Raw genomic sequence first — 21,262 nt, 5'->3', positions numbered from 1 at the left:
CTGAGGGGACAGAATTAGAACCTAGTCCAGAAAAATCCATGCTTCCATACTGGGCAAGCCTAGCCATCCTGATCTGAGGAATTTTAGAATAGCTATGGCCCAGTGATTTCTCTGATTCTCACCATCCTGTCACTTTTCCAGTGTGGGATAGGTCTATTCGATTTGATGACACTTTGGTGCTACTCAAAGAAGGTGACAGTGTTATGCTTGTGCAGGGCCCCTGAAAAGTTTGTGGCCAGACTGTGGACTATAATAGTGACCACAAGTTCTTTCTCTCCCTGTAACCACATCCTTTTGCCATGTTATCTATGAATGTGGTCTTAGTCTGACTCTGGGCTTGAAACTGTCTTGCTTTATCCAAAGGGATCAGAATTAACAGAATGTAAGCAGTGGACTCAGAGTGAGGCTTGCCATCTTTATTGTTTCTCTTAAGAACGTTGTGAATGATTTCAGGTGAAAGAGCCCAGGCACATATACTAGAGAATGAGAGATGTATGACCTAATTACCGCTACAGCTTTGGCTGAAAGTCAGCCAACACCAACTGCGTGGCAACTGACAACAGAAACAGAAGTGGTACCAGAACAACTACCCACCTGAGCCCAATGAAACTGCTAATCCACAGAATCAAGAAGTAAGCAAATGATTCATGTTTTCTCCCACTAAATCATGTGGTACTTTGTTACTAAACAAAAGCTGATGTACACATTACGTCTGTATCCAGTGTTCTTTGTATCTGATTGCATTCCTCTTTTTTAGAAAAGTCCCCTCTTGTTGGAATATCCTCGCCTTGCCCTTCTGACCTGGTCTTACTCATTCAATTCCTTTAATGCTTTACATGTCATTAATGTAAAGACCTGACTAATATCTGCGATGTGCTTTTTCACTTGGTTTTAGGCCTGTAAGAATTTTGGACATTGGCATATCTGTATCTACTTACTTCTTTTTTTCTCTTTTTTAAAATATTTTATTTATTTATTTGACAGAGAGTAAGAGACCACAAGCAGGAGGAACAGTGGGGAGAGAGAGGGAGAAGCAGACTCCTGGCCAAGCAGGGAGCCCCATGCTCCTGGGCTCATGACCTGAGCTGAAGGCAGATGCCTAACCAAGAACATGATATAAATATCAATGTGAAGATGAATTCCTTTAGCTTCCTGGCCACTCAAATGAATCTAAATGTAGTTACAGTAAATCAAGTTGATTTACTGTAATGCTGATGTAAAGTTGATCGAGGACAACTGTCCTCCATCACTACAAGCCATCTATTATTTTTTTCACATTGCAGTTGATCATATTGACATAGGAATTCCTCCCTTGTATTATATCATTTAAAAAAAAATAAAGAAAATGGGACTTTTAGGCAAAACCACAACATAGAGCTTGGCTGTTTTGCCTGATGTACCCCCCTCCTAAGCAGACTCATCCCAATATTCAATAATTTTTCTCCCTTCTTCTTTCCCACCTCACTTCAACCTCCCCTTCTCTCCAGGTTCTTGGTCTTTCTTTCCCTCCCTTTTCTGCTTTCCCCCTCCCCTTCTCCCTCTCCTTACTCCCCTGTGCTTCTCCTGTGTCTCCTCTTCAGCTCCTTTGTAAAGACAGCTATCTGGATGGGCAGGTGGTTATTAAGTAACTGTCACCTATTCATAGAAAGACTACTCTTCAGAAAATAAATAGAATACTTTCTATCTGAATGACCTTACATCCCCTAGTCAAAAAACTAAAACCATTTAACACAGAGCTTGTGTTCTATCTGCTCTTTTATTTTCTTTGTCTTTTGTATTCCTACAGTAAGTGCCTACAAGATATTTAATAGGTAAAATGACTTTCATTTGCTAAATTCCATTTAACTTCAAGAAACTATTTCTTCCATGAAGGTTTCTAAATATTGTAAAGCAACAAAACCAGTATTCTTGCGTATAAAAATGTAATGTAATACTTTCAAGACTATAATATGCTATACATTACAGTATAAATGTACATAATCAAATATACAAAGACATAGAAAACAATGAGCAGCATACATAATGTACTTGTAGTATACAGGATTAGATTTAACTCTGAGAAACAGACACCCCAAACTGACCGTAAGATAAAACTCATCTCTCGAGTAAAGGTATATATAGATATAGGTTAGCCAAGGAAGGTGTAGTAATTTTTCTCCCCCCAAAAGCCCTCACACATGAAGATATTTTCTAGTTTATGGTCTGTCATCCCTAGTGTATAGTCCTTGTCTTAATGATCCAAGGTAGCAATTAGATGTCAATCCATTATACTAACATTGCAAGATGCAGGATGGAGGAAGGGAAAAGAAGAGAAGGGACAAAGGATATATATCATCTCTATTTTAACAAAGGTTCCAAAGCTGTTCACCCAATATTCCTGATTACTTTTCAGCATCTTAGACTAGTCACATAGTCATGCCTGTCTTCACCAAAAAAAAAAAAAAAAAAAAAAGGATATACAGTGTTTATTCTGAGAAACTACATGTAGAGCTAAAATTTGAGGCTCTATTGATAATAAGAAAGAATTATGACAGACAATGAGAGACTGCTGGTAGGTACTTCTACAGTATTTACTAAATTATACCAATTATTACTTATTTTACAGACTGGGAATGAGTTTAAGGGTAGCATTAGAACACTGTAGAGAAAGTTATGTATATTATAGCTTCCTGCTAGTCCAACTCTGGAAGGAGATATTTTACAATATGCTAGAAGTGTTTGTACATTACATATATATATACTTATAACTATAGTGGAAATTCTTTCAACTGCACTAAGAGTTTATAATTCCTTTCATATGAAGTATAAACATTAAACTTAATTTGGAATATATCCATGATCAGTGGCTTATTGCAAGGTTTCCAGAGAAAGAAAGAGAGAAAAAGAGACATCTAGAAACCCATTATAATTATGTCATGTGCAAACAAAATTATTATAACCAACTAACTGACATGCATAAATAAACTACTGTAGGGAGAGGCAAGATAGAGGAGCAGTAGCAGACTGAAATGACATCAGATCCCAGGAGTTCAGCTAGATAGGTATCAAACAAATCCAAACACCTACAAACTCAACAGAAGATAGAAGAGAAGAAGAGCAGCAATTCTAGGAATAGAAAATTGACCACTTTCTGGAAGGTAGGATGTGTGGAGACATGAATACGAAGCTATGGGAAGACAGACCACAGGGGGAGGACCAGCTCCCAGCAAGAGGCAGAGCAGCAGAGCACAAAATCAGAACTTTTTAGAAGTCTGCTCCACTGAGGGACATCACTCCAGAGGCTAAGCAGAGGTGGAGTCCTTGAGGGGACAGTGTGGTCTCAGGTCCCAAGGGGTCACAGGAAGACCAAGGGTGTCTGAGTGTGGCAAAGCTGTCAGGTATCAGAGCTGTGAAGCTGAGTAGTGAGCTTTCAGATCAGGGTTACCTTAAACCATGATCCACAGCACAGCATAGTCGGGCTACTGCTCTTCAAGCAGGGACCCCACAAGGGGCATATCCAGGGAGACTCACCTTCCTCCTCCAGGAGAAGGAGCCCAGAGGGATCTGCTGGGTGTGGAGACTCCAAACAGGGCCATGTGCCAGAGACAGAAACACTTGGTCACAGGCCGGGTGAGCTTGTAGTACAGCTGGAGACCAGGGAGACAGAAGTGATTGACTGCTATCTCTGAGGGCGCACTGAGGAGTGGGGCCCTGAGCTCTTAGCTCCTCTAGGCTAGAGACTGGGAGGCCATAATTTTCATTCCCATCCTCCAAAGCAGTACAGAAAGTGTTCAGGGAACAAAAGCTCCAAGAGTGAACCTGAGCAGATTACTTAGCCCTGTTCCTGGCAAGGGTGGTGCAATTCCGTCTCAGGCAAAGACATTTAAGAATCACTGCAACAGGCCCCTTCCCCAGAAGGTCAACAAGAACATCCAGCCAAGACCAAGCTCACCAATGAAGAAAAGCAGAACTCCAGAGCTAGGGGAAAGCAACACATAGAATTCATGCCTTTTCCCCTATGATCCTTCTTAGTCTTGCAAAGTTAAATTTTTTAAATTATATTTTTTCTAATTCTATTTTTTTAACTTTTCTACTTTCCTCTTTTAACTTTTTAAACTAGTTTATCTTAACAATACCTTTCTTAAAAAAATCTTTTTTAAATCTTCATTGTTATAGTCATATTTTATCCTTTCATTGTATTTAATCTTATTTTTTGTATACATATAGTTTTTTTTCCTAAGAAATTTTGAGATACAATTTCTTCTAATAAATCAAAATATACCCTAATCTAGCACATGGCTGTTCTAGTCTCTAGCCTTAGCACATTCCCTCCTCTTTTTTTTTTTTTTTTCCTTTTTCAACCAACATATCTTAATCAGTTCTGTTTTTAGGATTTTTTTAAAATTTTCATCTTTAGAGTCATATTCCATCCCTTCATCGTGTTTACCCTTATGTGTGTGTGTGTGTGTGTGTGTGTGTGTATATATTTATATGTATATATATATATACATATAAATTTTTTTCTCTCCTTAAAATTTTGGGAGGTAGTTTCTTCTAAGAGACCAAAACACACCTTAAATCAAGTGGATGGCTCTGTTCTACACACCAGTCACACAATATTATTTTTTATTTTTATTTCTTTTTTCCCCCTTTCCTCCCCCACCACCAAGGTCTGGATCTCTTCTGATTTGGTTAGCATACATTTTTCTAGGGTCTTTGCCACCATTTTAGTATTTTATTCTCTTGTTCGTATATTCTTATCTGGGTTAAACGACAAGGAAGAATAATTCACCACAAAAAAAATACATAAAAACAAAAACAAGAGGCTAGGGATTAATCAACACAGACATCGGTAATATGTCAGAACTAGAGTTCAGAACGATGATTCTCAAGGTGCTAGCTGAGCTTGAAAAAGGCATGGAAGATATTAGAGAAATGCTTTCTGGATAAATAAAATCCCTTTCTGGAGAAATAATAGAACTAAAATATAACCAATTAGAAATCAAAAAAGCTATTAATGAGGTACAAAAAGGGAGGCTTTTACTACTAGGATAATGAGGCAGACCAGAGAATTATTGATAAAGGAGACCAAATGACAGAGAATAAAGAAGCTAGGCAAAAGAGAGACAAACAACTACTGAACCATGAGGGGAGAATTCAAGAGATAGTGATATCATAAGACAAAACAATATTAGAATAATTGGGATTCCAGAAGAAGGACAAAGAGACAGAGGGGGAGAAGGTATACTGGAGCAAACTATAGTACAGAATTTCCCTAATATGGCAAAGGGAACAAGCATCAAGATCCAGGGGCCAAAGAGAACCGCTGTCAAAGTCAATAAAAATAGGTTCACACCCCATTATCTTATAGTAAAGCTTACAAATCTTAGTGATAAAGAGAAAATCCTGAAAGCAGCTCAGGACAAGAAGTCTGTAACATACAATGGTAGAAATATTAGAGTGGCAGCAGACTTATCCACAGAGACCTAGCAGGCCAAAAAGAACTTGCATGATAGATTCAGAGCACTAAATGAGAAAGATATGCAGCTAAGAATAGTATATCCAGTGAGACTGGCATTGAAAATAGAGGGAGAGATAAAAAGATTCCAGCACAAATAAAAATTAAAAGAATTTGCAAACACCAAACCAGCCCTACAGGAAATATTCAAAGTATTCCTCTAAGCAAAGAGAGAGCCTAAAAGTTCTAGACCAGAAAGGAAGAGAGAGACAATATACAGTAACAGTTATAATTTAGGCAATACAATGGCACTAAATTCGTATTTTTCAGTAGTTATTCTGAATGTAAATGGGTTAAATACCCCAATCAAAAGACACATGGTATCAGATGGATAAAGAAAACAAGATCCACTAATATGCTGTCTATAAGAAACTCATTTTAGACTCAAAGTCCCTCCAGATTTAAAGTGAGGGGGTAAAAACAACTTACCATGTTAATGGACATCAAAAGAAAGCTGGGGTGGCAATCCTTATATCAGACAAATTAGATTTTAAGCCAAAGACTATAATAAGAGATGAAGAAGGACACTATATAATACGTAAAGGGTCTGTCCAACAAGAAGATATAACAATTTTAAATATCTATGCTCTTAACAGGGGGGTACCCAACTATATAAACCAATTAAAAACAAAATAAAAAACCACATCAACAATAATACAATAATAGTAGATGACTTTAATACCCCCCTCACTGAAATGGACAGATCATCCAAGCAAAAGATCAACAAGGAAATAAAGGCCTTAAATGACACAGTGGACCAGATGGACATCACAGATATATTCAGAACATTCCATCCCAAAGCAACAGAACATACATTCTTCTTCAGTGCACATGGACCTTTCTCTAGAATAGATCATATCCTGGGTCACAAGTCAGGTCTCAACAGTATCAAAAGATTGGGATCACTCCCTGCATATTTTCAGACCACAATGCTCTGAAGCTAGAACTCAATCACAAGAGGAAAGTTGGAAAGAACCCAAATACATGGAGGCTAAAGAGCATCCTACTAAAGAATGAATGTGTCAACCGGGAATTTGAAGAAGGAATTAAAAAATTCATGGAAACAAATGATAATGAAAACACAACTGTCCAAAATCTGTGAGACACAGCAAAGGTGGTCCTCAGACAAAAGTATATAGTGATAGAAGCCTTTCTCAAGAAACAAGAAAGGTCTAAAATATACAACCTAACCCTACCCCTAAAGGAGCTGGAAAAAGAATAGCAAAGAAAGCATAAACCCAGCAGGAGAAGAGAAATCATAAAGATCCGAGCAGAAATAAATGAAATAGAAACCAAAAGAACAGTAGAATAGATCAACAAAACTCAGAGCTGGTTCTTTGAAAGAATTAATAAAATTGATGAGCCCCTGGCCAGACTTATCAAAAAAAAAAAAAAAAAAAAGAGAGAGATAGAAAGGACCCAAACTAATCCAATCATGAATGAAAAAGGAGAGATCATAACCAACACCAACAAAATACAAACAATTATAAGAACATATTATGAGCAACTATACATCAGCAAATTTGACAATCTGGAAGAAATGGATACATTTCTTGAAATGTATAAACTACCAAAACTGAACCAGGAAAAAATAAAAAACCTGAACAGACCCATAACTAGTAAAGAGATTGAAGCAATCATTAAAAATCTGCCACCAAACAATTCCCTTGGCTTCCCAAGGGAATTCTACCAGTTAAAGAAGAATTAATATCTGTTCTCCTGAAACTGTTCCAAAAAGTATAAATGGAAGGAAAACTTCCAAACTCATTTTATGAGGCCAGCATTACCTTGATCCCAAAACCAGACAAAGGCCCCACCAAAAAAGAGAATTACGGATTGATACCCTTCATGAACACTGATGCAAAAGTTCTCACCGAAATACTAGTCAATAGGATCCAACAGTATGTTAAAAGGATTATTCACCACGACCAAGTGGGATTTCTTCCTGGGCTTTAAGGTTGGTTCAACATCTGCAAACCAATCCATGTGATGCAATACATTAATAAAGGAAAGAACAAGAATCACAGGATACTCCCAATGGGTGCTGAATAAAACATTTGACAAATTACAGCATCCTTTCTTGATCAAAACTCTTCACAGTGTAGGAATAGAGGGTACAGACCTCAATATCATCAAAGCCATCTATGAAAAATCCACAGTGAATATCATTCTCAATGGGGAAAAACTGAGAGCTTTTCCCCTAAGGTCAGGAACACAGCTGGGATGTCCACTGTCATCACTACTATTCAACATAGTACTAGAAGTCCTAGCCTCAGCAATCAGACAGCAAAAAGAAATAAAAGGCATCCAAATTGTCAAAGAAGAAGTCACACTCTCACTCTTTGCAGATGAAATAATACTTTAAGTGGAAAACCCAAAAGACTCCACTCCAAAACAGATAGAAGTCATACAGGAATTCAGTAAAGTGACAGGATATAAAACCAATGCTCAGAAATCAGTTGCATTTCTATACACCAACAGCAAGACAGAAGAAAGAGAAATTAAGGAATCAATCCCATTTGTAGTTGCACCAAAAACCATAAGATATCTAGGAATAAACCTAACCAAAGAGGCAAAATATCTGTACTCGGAAAACTATAAAGTACTCATGAAAGAAACTGAGGAAGACACAATGAAATGGAAAAAATGTTCCATGCTCATGGATTGGAAGAAAAAATATTGCAAAAATGTCTATGCTACCTAAAGCAATCTACATGTTTAATGTAATCCTTATCAGAATATCATCGATTTTTAAAAAAATGGAACAAATGATCCTAAAATTTATACGGTATTAGAAAAGACACTGAATAGCCAGAGGAATGTTGAAAAAGAAAGTCAAAGTGGATAGCATCACAATTCCAGACTTCAATCTCTATTACAAAGCTGTCATTATCAAGACAGTATGGTACTGGCACAAAAACAGATACATAGGTCAATGGAAATAGAACAGAGAGCCCAGAAATAGACCCTTAACTCTATGGTCAACTAATCTTCAACAAAGCAGAAAAGAATGTCCTATGAACAAAAGACAGCCTCTGCAACAAATGGTGTTGGGAAAACTTGGACAGCCACATGCAGAAGAATGAAACTAGACCATTTCCTTACACCACACACACAAAAATAGACTCAAAATGGATTAAAGACCTCAATGTGAAACAGGAATCCATCAAAATCCTTGAGAAGAACACAGGCAGCCACCTCTTCGACCTCAGCCACAGCAACTTCTTCCTAGAAAATCACCAAAGGCAAGGGAAGCAAGGGCAAAAATGGACTATTGGGACTTCATCAAGATCAAAAGCTTTTGCACAGCAAAGCAACCAGTCAACAAAACCAAAAGATGACTGACAGAATGGGAGAAGAAATTCTCAAATGACATATCAGATAAAGGGCTAGTATCCAAAATCTAGAAAGAACTTACCAAACTCAACACCCAAAGAACAAATAATCCAATCAAGAAATGGGCAGAAGACATGAATAGACATTTCAGCAAAGATATCCACATGGCCAACAGACATATGAAAAAGTGCTCCACATCATTTGGTATCAGGGAAATACAAATCAAAACCACAATGAGATACCACCTCACACCAGTCAGAATGGCTAAAATTAACGAGTCAGAAAAGGACAGATGTTGGCGAGGATGCAGAGAAAAGGGAGCCCTCCTACACTGCTGGTGGGAATGCAAGCTGGTGAAGCCATTCTGGAAAACAGCATGGAGGTTCCTCAAAAAGTTGAAAACAGAGCTACCCTATCACCCAACAATTGCACTATGGGGTATTTACCCTAAAGATACAATCGTAGTGATCTGAAGGGGCATGTGCACCTGAAAATTTACAGCAGCAATGTCCACAATAGTCATATGATAGTCACATATTATGGAAAGAACCTAGATGTCCATCAACAGATGAATGGATAAAGAAGATGTGGTATATATGGTATGGTAAATTATCCATACATACAATGGAATACTATGTAGACATCAAAAGAAATGAAATTTTGCCATTTGCAACGACGTGGATGGAACTAGAGGGTATTATGCTGAGCTAAATATGTCTATCAGAGAGAGATAATTATCATATGATCTCCTTGATATGAGGAATTTGAGAGGCTGGGTAGGGGGTTGGGGGGGTAGGGAAGAAAAAATGAAACAATGTGGGATCGGGAGGGAGACAAACCATAAGAGACTCTTAATCTCACACAACAAACTGAGGGTTGTTTGAGGGAGGAGGGTTGTGGAGAGGGTGGTTGGATTATGGGCATTGGAGAGGGTATGTGCTATGGTGAGTGCTGTGAAGTGTGTAAGCCTGATGATTCACAAACCTGTACCCCTGGGGCAAATAATACATTATATGTTAATAAAAATAATTAATAAAAATATAAAAATAAATAGACTACTGTACGTGTGTGTGTGTGTGTGTGTGTGTGTGTGTGTGTACATACATGCTTTCAGTTAAATTATTTGGGCACTTACTATGTCTAGGGCCCTGAGTCTAGCACTCTATAGGGCCTTTAACATGAGCCAATGAAGAAACTAAGGTAAAGAAAAGAGGAAAGCTTTAAAGTCCAATGCAGATGGGTGACAAGGTGAGTGATCAAAGCCTGTCTTGATTTTAAAGCATTTTCTTCTCTTCTCTAGCAAATCCACTTACCAGACTTAATGAAATTCCTTATTAAGCTGAAAGAATAGCCTTCATTTAAGAATATGTTAGCAATCCTAAATATCTCAAAGCTAAATTTCATGTTCTTCAAGACTCCAAAAGGGTCTCCTGAACCTTACACCGTTTTTTCACATTATATCTTGATTTAACTCAAGAACAGACCAACCTATTACCAATCTTCACATAAAATATCTTTATTATAATCTCTGAAACTACTAATTTGTCTCTTATTTGGCCACATTTTTTTTCTGTGAATTAAAATCCCAGCTTCTTTTAATTGCGCAAAACTCACCCTCCAAGGAAATCTTTCTTCAAAGAAAAAAGAAAATAAAATTCTTAGTTATAACTATTTGTTCATACCTTTCTATGATGCTTAGTATTTTCTTATTTTTCTTTTCCCTTTCTCCTGTCAGTACCTCTATTATTTATTTTCACTGTGGCATTATGTATATCAAGTATTTTATTCTGACTTAGTAGACACTCTGTAAACTAAACATGAATTTATTAGATCAAAGTAACAAAAACAATTTGTATAGAGATTACTTTTTTTGAAGTAGAGATATTTCATGGTAAATTATCCAAATTGGAATCTATTTAATTTTGTAGTTTTTGCAACATTTATATGTAGTTCTTCTGACAAATTTGCAATTTAATAAATTGTGTCCATGACATTGAAATAGTCACTCTGTATAATTAATTGGACTGTTCAAAGTCATAGCATCTTTGAATGAGAGATGAAGATTATCTAATTAATACTGATGAGATATTAATAACGAGATATTAAACACTGAAAGACACTTATAAGAACTCAGTGCAAAGATACTTCCAGAATTATTCCAGGGTATTACACTAGTTACAGTAACTACCATTTATCATGATAAAGATTGACTATTTTTACATTGGTTTTTTACAAATCTTCAAGATTCTTTTACTACTTAAGAAAGTACTTCAGATTCTTGCAGTCTTAGTGGGGAAGTGATTTTCTGCTAAATTAATTTGTTGGAAGTAATCTCCCACTGACTTCCAGTGTACTCTTTGCATGCTCCAGAAACTTTAGCTATTTGAGGTGTTCAAACAGTGCTCCTGGTAATAATGGTGTTCACTCAAACCTCAGGAAGATCTCTTGAACTTCACTGCTCATAGCAGAGAGATAAAAGAATTTTCAGTGATACATCTCTCAAGTAAATAGAAACAGGACCCTGCTGATGATCTTGTGCAAATTAAAAAGAAAAGAGAAAAGAATATGTCATCGCACATAAATATCAGGGTTTTAGAAAATTCATTTGGAAAATAAATAAAAATTCACATCCATTTAAGTAGACCGAAATTTTAAAAAAATAATAATAATGGGAAGGTTTTAAAAGTCCAGTTTTAGAGGCACCTGGGTATCTCAGTTAAGCACCTGACTTGATTTCAGCCCAGGTTATGATATCGAGGTTGTATGATCAAGCCCTGCCTTGGGATGGCATGGAGACTGCTTAAGATTCTCTCCCTTACTCTTCCTCTGCCCCTCCACACCCTCTTGTGTCTCCCTCCCTCTCTAAAAAAAATAAAAACAAAAAATAAAATTAAAGTCCAGTTTTATTTAACTAGCATTTTTCCTTCTCAGTGGTTTTTTTTTTCTGAGTGCTGCAGTTATTGAAAATCAACTGCAAGACCACAGCTTTCTTTCCTCCTGTTTCTTTCTTTCTTTTTTTTTTTTTATTGCATATGTTAACCCTGCACAGGTATGCTGCAATAAATTATTACTAAGCAATTGAGAATCTATACTTGGAATAAGTGGCTATCACACAGCAGAAATGATGGCAAATGGAATTGTTTACCATTGAATATAATGGTGCAGCCATCAATGATTTGGTTTTGTGCTTCTTGCCTACCAACAAGCTAAATTTAGGGACTGTTTTTTGTTTTTTGTTTTTCTTGGCAAGTACCTCACTTCCAAGCTCCTGTAAGTTAAGCATTCTTTAGAGATTTCTTTGTAGTATATTGATTTTAAGTAAAAGAGAGTGAAAAACAAACATTTCCTGGCATATGACAACATGACCTGTTTATATTAACAAATAGGAGCATACAATATAAGAAATATTCCTATGGATACATGCTTGCACTGCCCTGAAAATCACAGTTAATATAGTTTCCATAGTTTTGCCTTTTCCAGAAAGTCATAATACTAGAATCACACTGTTAACTCTTTTCAGATTGGCCTCTTTCAGTTGATAATATGTGTCCAAATTTCTTCCATGTCTTTTCATGACTTGTGAGCTCATTTCCTTTTAGCCTTAATATTTCATTGTCTGAAAGTACCAGAGTTTATTTATTTATTCACCTACTGACAGATCTCTTGGCTGCTTCCCTCTTTTGGCAACTATCAATAACGCTACCCTAAACACCTGTGTGCAGGTTTTTGTGTAGACATGCATTTTCAGCCCTTTTGGATAAATACCAAGGAGCAGGATTGCTGGATCATATAATCAGTCTGATTACTTTTGTAAGAAATTGCCAAACTGTCTTTCACGTGGCTGTGCCATTTTGCATTCCCATCAGCAATGAGTGAGACTTCATGTTTTTCCACATCCACACGAGAATTTGGTGGTGTCAGTATTCCAGATTTTAGCCATTTGAACAGGTACATAGTAGTATGTTTTTTTGTTTGTTTGTTTTTATTTTTGTTTTTTAAAAATTTATTTATTTATTTATTTTTAAAGAGTTTATTTATTTATTTGACAGACAGAGATCACAAGTAGGCAGAGAAGCAGGCAGAGAGAGAGGAGGAAGCAGGCTCCCTGCTGAGCAGAGAGCCCAATACGGGGCTCAATCCCAGGAGCCTGGGATCATGACCTGAGCCAATGGCAGAGGCTTTAACCCACTGAGCCACCCAGGTGCCCCCATAGTAGTATGTTACTGCTGTTTTTTTTGTTTTTTTTTTTTTAAGATTTTATTTATTTATTTGACAGAGATCACAAGTACATGGAGAGGCAGGCAGAGAGAGAGAGAGAGAGAGAGAGAGAGAAGCAGGCTCCCCGCTGAGCAGAGAGCCCGATGCGGGACTTGATCCCAGGACCCTGAGATCATGACCTGAGCCAACCGCAGTGGCTTAACCCACTGAGCCACCCAGGCGCCCCTGTTACTGCTGTTTTAATTGACTACATTTTCAAAAATATTTTAATAGAAAGATACAAGATGTTTGACAAGCAATATATACTTTACATTTTCTAATATGGAGAAAAATATATATATATTTATATCTCTTATATTGGTCTCTATCCCTATGCTTAAATTTCTTCTTCCATTCTTTTCTTTTTATACTCTCCTTGATTAGCTTTGTTTTGAAGCCCAGGTCTTGAATAAGCTCAGGTTTTCATCTTTTTTTCAATAAAAGCTTTTTTTTTTCCATGATCACACATTCAAATCTCATTCATTATCATTCTGCTGTATGTTAGTGCAATCATTCATTAGTTCAACACACATTTATTCAATTCCCAGTTTGTAGCTGATACAATATCAGAAATATTAAAGCTCATATGAATGCATTCTTTGTTTAAGGAATTCATAATCTGACAAATTCAACAGATATGTGAAGGAAAAATCACAGCATAATATGGTAAGTAATATAACAATAAAATCTTAAAATAAAAATAATAGCTAATCCCGTGTACTGTTACTGATCCTCTATCATCACAAAATCTGTACAGAGTATTTAATATATATATTTTAAGTTTTATAACAAAGCTATAAAATAAGTTATATAGTAGCATTTATATTTGCAAATGTACAGTAAGAAAATTAAGAACTTTGCCAAGGAAACTCAGAACTTCTGGGTGGGAAGGAATTCAAATGCAGTTTGACCACAGTGTAGGTATCCTTCCACTAATGGATGCGCATGTTTTATCTTTTGGAAGTGATTTTTTTTTATATAATGAGTTGAGAATGAGTATTAAAACTCAGATTTTGGAATTACAACCTTTAAAACCTAAAATGAAACTTCAATAACATGTAGTTCTGTCTCTTGTAATGTTTCCACAATCAGACTATGTATTCTCTATGTTCTAAGTTTTTCTGGTAACCAATCATTTCTCCTGGATATAAGTATAGCAAGCCTTGGAAACATCCTTCATAGTAAGCTTGCAATAAATGCCTCTCAAAGGACTAAGGAATTAAAAGTGTGCCTCAGAAATGACCCCATTTCTATGTATTAAGCTACCAAAGATCTACAATCTTTATGGAATGTTAAGATTTGTTGAAATATGGACATATTAGACAGAATTTGGGGAAATGATGGAAAGAAGAAGAAAAGGCACAGTCAAATCAGATGAAAAATTTTCCCTCAAATCATTATAGTCTGGGTGTCTTAGAGTTAGGCGTTTATCAGGAATATCTCTACATATATTTTCTCTACAAATACCCTTATATTGACATGTTAAAATATACGCCTAATACAAATTTTCTCCTCCATTTTAATTTCCTTTTCATTCCTACTCTGACGTACTTTTTTACTGACTTACGATATTTCCATTTGGGTATGCTATAGGAGCATTAAATGAAACATATTCAAAATAGACCTCATCATCTTATTCCTCGAATGAACTTTTACCTCTATTCTTTTTGGTTAAATGGGATAATCAACAACATAATCTATCACAATACCATCTCATATTCCTTGCATCCTGTCATTATATTAGCTATACAATATAATGGATTATACATAATGTCACTTAACAGAAGATTTATTATCTAAACTTATTCACACTTCTAATTCCATTGCCCACCTTAAAATTACACATTTCATGATTGTAAATATAATTGGGGTTTCTGAAATAATATGTAGAGAATTTCATGATGGCAACTATGGTAGTAAGAATTCCCACTGGAAAAGGAGAAAGAGAAAGAAGAGTAGGGCAAGGACAGAAAGAAAGAGAGGGGCTGTGGGAGGAAGAGGGAGGGTTGAGAAGAAGGAGAATGGAAAAAAAAAGAGAAGAAAAAGAAAGGTTTTCTATGATTACAAAAGTTTAGGGGAATAATTCTTAGTTAAGATGTTCTCCAAGATTTGCATTACCCAAGATTCCAATAAACCAAGATGCCAATAATTTTACCTTAAATATACTCAAGGTTCCAATAACTCTTAGCACATAGAAATTTATCTTTGTCAAACCTAGCTTTCCCAAATATATTGGAACTTAAAAATCATCTTTTTTTTGTCATAAAGATTACTTAATGCAACACTTATTTGGATGATGATAGCTCAATCCCTAAACTGTTTGTTACTCCATAAATTTTTTAAAGGTAGTAAAATACCTTTGAATGTCTAGTAACTAGCAGAGTGCATGGCAAATTAGGTGTATCTGTCTTTACATAGAAATGTCCTAATATTCATTCTAAGCTAAATTTAAAAATCACTTCTTCCTGAAAGCTTTCTCAGAGCCATCAGACCTAGTCAGGACTTCAGTCTCATGTGCTTTCCTTAGACTTTGCATTATCTTTCCAGAGTCTCTCTCACAATTTTAACTAGACAATTAATTATAGCATTATTAGCATCATTTTCCCCTAGAGATACCAATTCTGACAAAATGATCATTGCATTCACATCACTTAGAACAGTTCACAGGATTTAGCAGATGCTCAATTAAAAAAAAGTTACTGATCGAATAGAGATATTGAAGCTCAGAGAGTTATTATGATTGTGCCCAACAGAACCTGCTAAATGAGTAGCAAGTTTAAGCAAGATTCCAGATCTAAACCAGAGCTCACAACTCTTTGTTCTAGACTTACATTTTCAATACAGTAACAACAAGACAGTTCTGGCTATCTGAACCTGAATTTAAATTAAATATAATTAAAATTTTAGGAATGTGTACACACAAGGCATATTTCAAATGCTCAATGTCTCATATAGCCAATGACTCGCATACTGGAGAGTGCAGAATTTTTCCATTTTTACAGAAAATCCTACCAGACAGCACTGCTTGTGCTTGATTTTATCAAAAAAACTGTGATATAAAACCAGTATATTACAACTCTCCTGAAACTGAAATATTAATTTTATCTACCATATTACTGTATCTAGCTAGGAATTCTATATATATATATTTTACGATTTATGTATTTATTTTGGAGAGGGAGGGGAAGAAGAAGAGGGAGAGAGAATCCTCAGGCAGACTCCTTGTTGAGTGTGGAGCCTGACACAGAGCTCAAACCAAGGACCCTGAGATCCTAACCTAAGCTGATATCAAGAGTCAGATGTTTAGCTGACAGCCATGCATGTTCCACAGGAATTCTTTATTTTTAAAAAGAGTTATTATTTTTTTAAAAATCTGCAAAAACATCAAAAATAACACTTGAGTAGGAAGTTTGAATTTAGTAGTCTTGCCATTCTGCTTAAAAATTGTATAAATATGGTAATGTAAAAATGACAATGAACCTCTGATTTATCTGTGCCAATGATGGACAGTAAGAAATTAGGAGAGATTTAATCAGGACAAATAATTTGACACTGCCTATGTCTACAAAGCACAATGTAAATTGAGGATCAGGTTAATTTGATGACCATGGATAAGTCAATAAAAGTAAGGACAAAAATTATAACCTCCAGTATTAATTTGGGATATATAAGTTGACTCTACTATTATTAAATTCATAGAGTTAGAGCCAAGAATGTTTTGGATAGCGACAAGGTATATTATTTAGTAACAAAAATGTACTCCTTACTTAGGCAAAAAACATAAAAAATGGGAAAATATTACTCTTTACATTTAAAAAAGTACCTTAAATGCATTGTTTCAGGAAAATATTTATAGAATTAAATATCATTAAATACTCTTTAAAAAACTGTTGCAATGTGGAAATGATTTAATGGGTCAAAATGGATTTAGTATATTTAGTGCATGTTTCAGGGTAAAGAAAAACAATGAACAGTCAATTTCATCAATTTCTGTGTTATAAAATGGAGACATTCTCTGACATTTCAAAATCAAAAGCTATTAACCTTGTTGGAGGCAAAGTAGACATTTTGTCTTTCAAAATATGAAATTTTGTGCAAGGGATATTTTCAGATGGTACAAATAATAGAAAAAACTCTATAAAGAAGTGGGAACTGAGTTGTTCCTTGAACTATAATAAATGGGAAACCTAAAGTATGAATTAATGTGTGGAAAGATGTATGTTTGATCCAGATTTACTGACTGCTAATACAAAATGCTGGAACAGATACTATCCACAGTTAATTATGATAGTCACAATCCATTTAAAATGGGAAATCATTATCCTTTAGAACCTCCTCTCTCATCCAAGTCAATTCTACTCTCTAAGGTTGCATTAGTTCCCACTACCTAACAAATTACCACCAGTGAAGTGTTTAAAACAACATAAGTATATTATCTTATACTTCTGGCTGTCAGAATTCCAAAATCAGTTTCACCAGACTTAAATCAATGTATCAGCAGAAATTTGTTCCTTCTGGAGTCTCTGGAGCAAATCTGCTTTCTTAACTTCTCTCTACTTTTGAAGGATTGCTCCCTTTCCTTGGCTTGTGTCCTTGTATCATCTAATTTCTGTTTGGATCCTCACATCACGTTCCCTGACACTGACATTATTAGGACCTTTGTGATTATATTGGATCAACCTAGATCACCCAGGATAATCTTCCTATATCAATATCCTTATATTAATCACATCTGCAAAGTGACTTTTCCCACATAAGGTAAAATAGTCACAGGTTTATGGGGATTAGGACATGGATGTCTAGAGGAGGCATTATTCAGCCTGCCACAAAGGCTTCTTAGGAAACAGGCTTCACTTTGTTGGTACAAGTATGCAAATCCTTGTGAGCAGAGGAGAGATTTCAGCTGGTGCTTCAAGCCCTAGGCCACATGTTTTTGTAGGTCAGAAAAACACAACTGTATACAGTGTGTCTACTATTCATTCTGTAAATGATTTGATAATATCTGCTATCTGCTCCAAGGTATATTTGTAAATATTTGTTAATATGTACATATATATTTAATTATTCTGCTTTACCTTTTCATTCTTTGTTGGGAAGCAATCGATAGCAGCTCCCTTGCTGGAAAGTGAGTTTAAAAGTAAGATGCTAATATACTTATCTGAAAGTATGTTCTAGACGGTAACTCATGTAATCTTTCATTGACTTTTTTTTTTTTTTTGGTATAACCCAAATACAGTTGCCAGAATAAGAGGAATACAGCAATACCCTGATGTCATGTGCTTAAAAGTCTCCAAAATTGTTTAAAATACATTTTAATTACTCTAATGTTTTAATTGTAGATTTTGATTGCATAAACTAAAATTAGTCAGTAGCTTAAACTTGTAAAACATTCTCTTTTAATCATTCTAGTAGAACATTCATCGAATTAACATGTTTTTTACCATTCTCCATTTATTGCAAGCACATACATAATAGTGAAATCATAATATAGGTATTTTTTTATTTTTAATGCAACTTTGAATTATTAAGGAGAATTTAAAGAAATATAAATAAAAGAATGTCCAAATATTAATATGAAAACATGGATGTTTATCACTGCTTTAATAAGAACAAATTGTCTTAAACATTTGTTTCCTAAATTATATTAGTTCATTATGTGATACCTCTAGAATATTATTAGCAGATTAGTTTAAAAAATGATGTTTATCCCTTAATTTAAGATTCTAAGAAAATCAGTTTGTCTCTCCAATCAGTTTGTCTCTTTGATTTTGTGAATGAAATCACAGCTACTATGATAAAGGATGATTTATTAAAGCTATGATTAAACTCATGATCCCATAGTAAAAACAACAACAGTAAAAGCTCAAACATTTTATATTACCAGGAAAAGTGTCCAAAATATGTTTCACATAACAATAACACTGCAAAAAATTATTCTTTTTAATTTTGATAATTTATTCAAAGTTAAGACATTAGTTAATGGCTGACATTTGAATCTAGACTTGCTGAAAAAAAAAAAAAAATTATGGTCCAAAGATACCAAAAAAAGTCAGTGACGTGGATGGCTCAGTGGGTTAAGCCTCTGCCTTCAGCTCAGGTCATGATCTCAGAGTCCTGGGATCGAGCCCCACATCAGGCTCTATGCTCGACGGAGAGCCTGCTTCCCCTCTCTGCCTGCCTCTCTGCCTAATTGTGATCTCTCTCTCTCTCCCTGTCAAATAAAATAAAATCTTAAAAAAAAAAAAGTCAGTGACTGACTTCCACTTTTTGCATTTTTTCCTGTGTATGTCTTTTTAGAGAATCAGGACAATTTTCTTCTGGCTTTCTAGCTATGATTTCAAACTCAAGTAATTATGTTGTGCTTTCCATGATTTCTTCTGGCTTTCTAACTATGATTTCAAACTCAAGTAATTATGTTGTGTTTTCCATGATTCCAAGTATAATTTTAGTTGTAAAATGTCTCCTTATTAAATATTTTTGTAGCAAAATAATTACATAGTAAAGAAAAGCAACTCAAACACCAAAAAAGAAACGATGAATTATTGCTTCCAACAACTAAGTAGTACTGCTATCTCATTGTGTACATTTTTTGGAGAACGGAACTGTTATAAAAGTGGGGTCTGCATTTTTTGTCAGCATGTGTCTGAGAATGACTGTGACTGTGGACATAGTCATATTTTTACTGTATTTTTACTGTAACAGCTGAGGGTTAGCAGTAAAAACTTTAAATGCTTGGTTCATGGAAATAGAGGAAATGCAAGAGTTCTCTTCTCCAAGGAGGTCTAAAAATCATGAGTAGGTATTTTTTAAAATAGGATCCTAAGTGACAAACTGAATTATTATACTTAAAATGTCATTCTCATAATATGTTACTGATGATTATATTGTTATATTTATTCACTAAATTGTAAAAGACAGTTTCAGTAAACACTGGCAAATGGAAGAAAGCTACACAAAATCATCTATCATATTACTACTCCCTTTTGGCCCTGGTTTTGCTTACCCTTTTTAAACATTTTTCTACCCTTCATTTCTTTGTTTTCTTTTCCTCTTATGTTTTTGCATTATTAGTAAGCAATATGAAGAGTATGAGTCCCAGATAAGACTGAAGTCTCAGTGACTTATATTTATTTTTGTATTGTATTATATTATATATACTATAATACAGTATATATTATATACTAACTCTTGTGTTATATTCCATTGCGAAACAGATACTTTCTGTGATCTCCCTGCTTTTCTATTCTGTTACTACTGTTGTGATGGTGTGTAGGTATAGGCAGGCATCTCAGTTTAAGACTATACCCCATTTTAGCCATTCACTGGAAAAGAGTAATGGGATTTACCCACAGTGAAACAGTCAATCAGAGTCTTGAGAATGGATAAGGAGTCTGGAGTCCTATCGCAGGTCATCTTTGATGGGAGTGGTTAAGATGTGAAGGGGAATCAGTATTCCACTCGAGGAGTAAAGAGCACGCCTAGTTCCAAACTTGAGTCTATATGTTGTAACTGAATCATTAGTCTAATCATTTTTAGTTAGTTGCGATGTAAACAATTCCAACAGAAATTATGTATCAACACTATATAGGTGTGAATGCTTGTCTTCCCTGCCGAGTAATGGCACAAGAATTTCACAGGTCAACTTTAATTCATGTTCATTTAAACAGACATTATTTTTCCAGACCCCTTCACTGTGACACAATGGTCATGTGTTCAAAAGCAGACTTAGTGAAAAAAGTCCTATGTGGGATAGCATATCTGCATACCTATAGGAGCAATCTTCCTCTTTAAAACAGAAGTCTAGCTGAAGATTTTCATTTAATTTCAAGTGATTTTCCTGTGATTTGTTTCCTATTCATAGAAATTCTATTCAGGCTAACACAGCAACACTAAAATATCACTAGACCATTCATTTATGAATTATCTTGTGGAAAAGGTTCAACGCAGCCTTAATAATTAATAACTAATTATTGAAGTCTGAGGCTTAAGCTGTCATATGTAAAAAGAGCCCATAGTGACTTGTTAAATCCTAAAACTATCATGAAAATAAAAAGTATCACTAATTATGTATAAAAGTTGGTACTTAAGAAGTTTCATATGACAGTTTTCAAATAAATGGCATATTGTGAATGTAAGACAAGCAGCCTTAGCGCTTTATTAATCAATTCAATT

The 21,262-nt window shown here is 35.2% G+C and overlaps 1 protein-coding gene across 3 annotated transcripts in view; it reads right to left on the bottom strand.

Annotated features, from left to right (window-relative positions):
• CDH12 (cadherin 12) overlaps positions 1-21,262 on the bottom strand; it is a 998,981-nt gene that overhangs the window by 560,785 nt on the left and 416,934 nt on the right. The window lies entirely within an intron of this gene.

This window comes from Neovison vison, chromosome 1, assembly GCF_020171115.1.
Source record: "Neovison vison isolate M4711 chromosome 1, ASM_NN_V1, whole genome shotgun sequence".
NCBI lineage: Eukaryota > Metazoa > Chordata > Mammalia > Carnivora > Mustelidae > Neogale > Neogale vison.
Note: the sequence above shows the minus strand (reverse complement) of the source record. Positions and strands in the feature narration are given on the sequence as shown.